Here is a 6000-nt window from a genome sequence, read left to right on the forward strand (position 1 = left end):
AAAAGAAAAGAAAAAAACACCCAAGAAGTAGAAAGAACAAAAGAGAAAATCCGAGTAAACACCACTGAGCTCCTGCATGAACTCGGAAAGCTTTGTGACTGCTGGGATTTTCCTTCACCAGACGTGACATGCCGGAGAGAAGAATGGAAGATATTCAGGACATTTGCGCTTCACTAAGACAACACCGCGTCTGCCTTTTGAGGATAGAGTGATTGCTCAGTGCCTAGGAATTCTGAATCAACACCGGAGGGAATAAACCAGTCCTGGGCTGCCATGCTTTGGCCGGGCCACAAAAACATTTTCGGAGGAACACACGAACAGCCCACACGGAATCTGAGCTCTCAGAATCATCGGAAGACATTGTCTGGCAATGGTTGCAACCTGTCCTTCTGCATCCCTAGAGAACGGTTGCTACCCCATATACAGGCTACCAAGTCACATCTTGTGTGATTACTTGTCATCTCTGGAACAAATAAGAGAATGTAGTTTGCAGTAACACGTGTCAGTTCGTTTTATTTTAGTCGATCGTGAAAAATAGATTCACATGCCAAATCTGAAGGAGATGATTACGCACGCATGTTAAGCTTGCCATCACTTCCATACTCTCAGCCAACACTGTGCAACCACTGTTCTCGGCACCCTGGACAATGGAACTTTCATCTCCTTTAAAATACAGACTCTTTGGGGCGCCTGGGTGGCTCGGTCGGTTAAGCGTCCGACTTCGGCTCAGGTCATGATCTCACGGTCTGTGAGTTCGAGCCCCGCATCGGGCTCTGTGCTGACAGCTCAGAGCCTGGAGCCTGTTTCAGATTCTGTGTCTCCCTCTCTCTCTGCCCCTCCCCTGTTCATGCTCTGTCTCTCTCTGTCTCAAAAATAAATAAACGTTAAAAAAATTTTTTTTTAAATAAAAAAAATAAAATAAAATACAGACTCTTTGTTGGTCGCTTGAATAGAAGATTCTTCCTCAGAGGTGCCCCAAATAAAATCCTTCCGGGGCAAAGGTGAGTTCTAGCTGAATCCCCGTACGTATGTTCCATTCCATTTTGAATTAGCCTTAGGGAACCTTAAACATTTTTCTTGTTTTAAACTGCGGGCATAATTATGCTCAAAGTGAATAATGCTGTAAAATAATATGAAAATTATCCACAAACTATTTTCATTTTTTATGTTTTATATACATCATATATGTACATACTTAAATACTCGAAACCACGGCAGATCTCCTGTTTTATGTTCTCTGTTTTTCACTTAATGAGGTATCATGCCATTTTTCCACATTGCTACAGAGTATTCTTAATTCTAATGTTTAAGGTTCCTTTATGTTGTTTGGTGAGGTCCAACCATCACTTTATTTAAAATAGTACCCCATTCCTCTCCCACGCCTGGACTCCTCCATGTTCTATGTTTTATTTTTCTCCAAAATGCTCATCACCACCTGCTGTACTACGTGTTTACATATGTATCTTATTTAGGTCTGTCTCCCCATTGGAAAGTAGTCTCCATGAAGACAGGGAAGTTTGTCTGTTATCCTCACTGCTGTATCCCTAGGGCCAAAGATAAAAATTGGCACATGGTGGACATTTCATAAATATTTATTGAGTAACCGAATATGCCAGAATTTATGAAACCCAGTTCCATAGTACTGGACATTTTGATCTTGCTGAATATAAATATATTTTGATTCTAGGAAATTTATTCCTTAAGGTACATTGCTAAGAATGAGAAAGATTTGGGCAACTTCATGGCTCTTATTTAGGAGAATTGTAACCACTTCCAATTAATTAATACCGGCACATAAACCACTGCGGTTAGACTCCCAGGGCACAGAAATGAAAGCTTAATAATAGAATTTTTTATTATTCTGATGTTCAGAAGGTGAACTAAGGTACACGAATAAAAGCCGTAACATTGCAACAAACTGCCTCAACGTTAATGTTCAACATACTGAGTTAGGGACAAAGGTATAAGATTTATCTTGTCAACGTTTTCAGCAACTTTTTGGTATTACAGAATATATTATGGATCAAATCAGAATTCTGTTAAATAATATAACAGTCAAAAATCTGATAAAACCTATCCATTTATGGTAAAATTTCTTAGCCAACCATGAGGGAAGTTTTCCAACCAGATAAGGAACACCTATAGAAATTTACAGCTAACATCATACTTAATGGAGAAAGACTGATTTCTTCCTAAAATCAGAAATAAAGCAAGGGTGTCACTCTTATCACTCCTATTCAACACAATGCAGGCAGTCCTACACAGTACAATAAGGCCAGGGCAAGACATATAAGGCATATAGATGGAAAGGAAGAAAACTGTCCCTATTTACAAATGATATAATAGTTTATGTAGAAAATCCCAAGGAGCCTATGAATAAATAAATAAGCTTATTTATTTATTTTGAGAGAGAGAGAGAGTGCACATGAGCTGGAAGAGGGGCAGAGAGAGAGAGAGAGAGAGGGAGAGAGAATCCCAAGCAGGCTCCATGCTCCACACTGAGCCTGACACGGGGGCTCGATCTCCCCACTGTGAGATCATGACCTGGACTGAAATCAAGAGTTGGATGATAAGTCCAGACAACTGAGCCGCCCAGGCGCCCCAAAACAAATAACGTTTTTAACAAGATCATAGGATACGAGGTCAACACACATAATTATATTTCTATACTTTAAATAAAAAATTGGAGCCAAAAATTTAAAACACAACTATTTATAATAGCTCAAAAGAAAAAAGGAGACACATTATGCACAAATCTAACAAGACATGCACAGACTCTGTATGCTGAAGGCTACAGAATTGATGGAAGAAATCAAAGACCTGAGAGATATACTATGTTCATGGTTTGGGAGACTCAACATAGTAAAGATGACAATCTGCCCAAATTGGATCTGGTCAAACTACCCAGTAGGAGTTTTTGGAGAATATAGATGAGTTTATTCTAAAGCTTATTTGGAAATGCAAGGGAACTAAAATAGCCAAAACAATTTTGAAAAAGAGTAGCCACCTTCTGTGGGAAATGATGGGAAAGGCCTCATCCTGGGCTGACGCTCATTATCCACCAGACAGTTGTCACATATGCTGTTTCACTCAATCCTCTCAGGAGTCCTGAGAGTTTTCCTTCATTATCCTGAATTTCTCGTAGATGTTAAATTTCACGTTGAAGGTTACATGGCCAATAAACAAGAAAAGGAAAAAAAAAGCCAAATCTGTTTGACTCTGAAGCCCTTCTCCTCCTGCTACAGTGCCACTGACTCATTGATCCACTCAACAGATATTTTTTGATCAACCACCTTTGCTTGGCACTGTGGAAAAAGCATTTAGCAAGAGACATGTGGTTCTGCTTTCTCGTTACTTACCTGCTGGAAGGAGATCAAGTCTGATACTAATCACAAGGTCACACAAGTTGATACAAAATAAAGCTTCGTAGCTTCTAAAACAGAATCCTTGACAAGTTTCCTCGACAAGTTACCCTTCAGGTTGTTGAGTGGCTGTGTCCCCACACCCCACCCACACTCTTTTTCAGAATTTTATTATGTTTTCAATGTTTGTTTTTGAGAGAGACAGACAGCATGAGTGGGGGAGGGGCAGAGAGAGAGGGAGACACAGAATCTGAAGCAGGCATCAGGCTCTGAGCCTGATGTGGGGTTCAAACCCACCAACCGTGAGATCATGACCAGAGCCGAAGTCAGAGGCTAAACCGATTGAGCCACCCAGGTGCCCCCCCCCCCCCCCCCCCCCCGGCTCCGAATTTTTCAGAATTTTAAAGGAAAAGGCTCCAAGAACAGATGTCACCTTTGCTTCAGAAAACCTGAACATTTTCCCTGATAGGAAGCATGTGATAAGCTTTCCTCATGTAGATGGGCTTTCTGTGGTTTAAAATTTTAAAGTGACATCAATTTTTTATGGTAGGAAGGACTAAAAATAATATTTGTTAAATCAGAGGTTAGATCCTCCCAGTATGAGATTATGTGGGACCAGTAGTAACTGCCTGGTAAGTTTAATAAGCTTGTGAACCTCAAATAACTAGCAAGTTTTATCACTTAATAAATCTGTTCAAAGAAGGAGCAGAGGCAGAATAGTAGTCAGGGTCCCAAGATTCTAATGTTATTTATCCATAATTTTGGGAAAATTCGAAAAACAGAGGGTGGCATTTAAACTGGTATATAAGTAGCAACAATTGGTTTTCTAGATGTACTTTAAAACCCCAGAGCCCTGCGCACCACCCCCCCACCCCACCTTTCCTTGGAGGTGTGGAATCGGTACTCAAGGTGTTGGCGGAGGTTGGGTCCCTGGGGAAAGCCACTCCTTAGTGATCTGACAGTGCAGAGAAGCTGTGGGGTGGGGGCTTGCTCAGAACTGATGTGACCCACCCTGGCTGGATGTATGACAGTGGCCTGGCTGATTGCAGGGTGGCTGTATAGTGGGGGCAATTGCTACCACTTGCCTTTGAGCATGTGTATTGTGAGAAGAATTGAGAAGAGGGCTTTCCACCACTGAATGACCTGGATAGTCCCCTCCTTCTTCTGTTTCCTCAAGAAGCCAGTCTTCCCAGTTCACGAAGATTGGTTATCTACCCCCACTTCCCAATCCTACTCTGAATTCTACTGCCTCAATGCTTTTTCTTCCCTTCTTCTGAATCTAAGTTCCACCCACCCTTCCTGGCCTTATTCAAGGTCTGTGTCATATCCTCCAAGGCCTCGCTCTTCTGGGTTCCAAATGGTCCGTTGCCCACCTCTGGACTCCCAGAGCCCTTAATTAATCCTATAACGCATTTTGGTTTTAAGGCCTGTCTTCATTGGCTTATTGGTTTCTGAATTCATCTATTCATTCTATCGTTTAAGAGAACATTGAATGAGTAAAAAGTTTGTGCCAGGCGTCGGATAAGGCTCTAGAGATTCTTCAAAGCACAAGACATGAGTTTCATACAAGGTCTGGCCTGGCTACCTGAAATGCAAGTTCCTAGATGTTGGGACCATATTGTTTTGGCAGCCACTGTCTTCACTGTCCTTGTCCTTCTCCTGCCTCATTGACTGGCAAAGTACTCCCCATCCAAGAAAGTGCTCTGTGCATACTTTGGAATGAGTGAATGAAAGAACCAATCAATCAGTCAGTCAACTCAGTAACCTGCTAATCTAGTAAACAGTTTTTAATCTTTGTTCTTTTTGTTTTTTGTTTTTTTTTTTTAAATTTTAATGTGTATTTATTTTTGAGAGAGAGAGAGCATGAGCAGGGGAGGGGCAGAGAGAGAGGGAGACAGAATCTGAAACAGGCTCCAGGCTCTGAGCTGTCAGCACAGAGCCCGACGTGGGACTCGAACCCATGAACCATGAGATCATGCCCTGAGCCGAAGTCAGAGGCTTAACCAACATAATCACCCAGGTACCCTTTTAATCTTTGTACTATTTGTATTGCAGAGAGCCAGATGCCTTTACATGGGTGTACCTCGTTTCTAAGAGAAAAAAAATGTTGAGCGAAATCTACTCAAATAATTTAAAGCTGAGAGGTATGAATATTCACTTTCCAAAAGAATTCTTGGCTTTACAGAATGGTTTGCCACAAAGTTTGCTTAACTGTGAGTGCTCGTCTCCAGAACATTCAAAATGCAATCAGCAATTTAGTACTACAAGCACTAAGTAAGAGGAGAGAGATATTCCAGCAGTAATGATCGAACCGGTGTTACCTGCTTGGGCTCCGGTGGGTAGAGTCCTCTTTGTTCTTAAAAATCAGTCTTCTGAGGACAGTGGTTATTTCAGCCACCTCCGGGTGCTGGATATACTGCAAAAACACACTGCAGAGATATAGGGCTTGATCCTTCTACATCACTCAAAAGGCTATTGTGATGCACTGTGGGACAGAAAGTTTTGCTAGATGATGCCTGTCAGGTCATGGCCTTATAAAAAGTAGGGATCCCTTGGTCTCTATGAGAGCCAAGCTGCACAAGAAAGAAAGGGTGAAAATCAGGGTGGAAAAGAACACCATGTGGGCAAATAACCCAGA

At 41.6% G+C, this 6000-nt stretch overlaps 1 protein-coding gene across 2 annotated transcripts in view; it reads right to left on the minus strand.

Annotated features, from left to right (window-relative positions):
• Positions 1-5770, minus strand: part of CF3H1orf100 (chromosome F3 C1orf100 homolog) — a 29285-nt gene extending 23515 nt beyond the window's left edge. For both annotated transcript variants that reach the window (XM_042925402.1, XM_042925401.1), the window contains exon 1: positions 5684-5770. The gene's annotated coding sequence lies outside the window, so the exon portion shown is untranslated. The remainder of the gene's footprint in view (positions 1-5683) is intronic.
• Between the last annotated feature and the right edge of the window lie 230 nt (positions 5771-6000).

Source organism: Panthera leo, chromosome F3 (assembly GCF_018350215.1).
Source record: "Panthera leo isolate Ple1 chromosome F3, P.leo_Ple1_pat1.1, whole genome shotgun sequence".
NCBI classification, from domain to species: Eukaryota; Metazoa; Chordata; class Mammalia; order Carnivora; family Felidae; genus Panthera; species Panthera leo.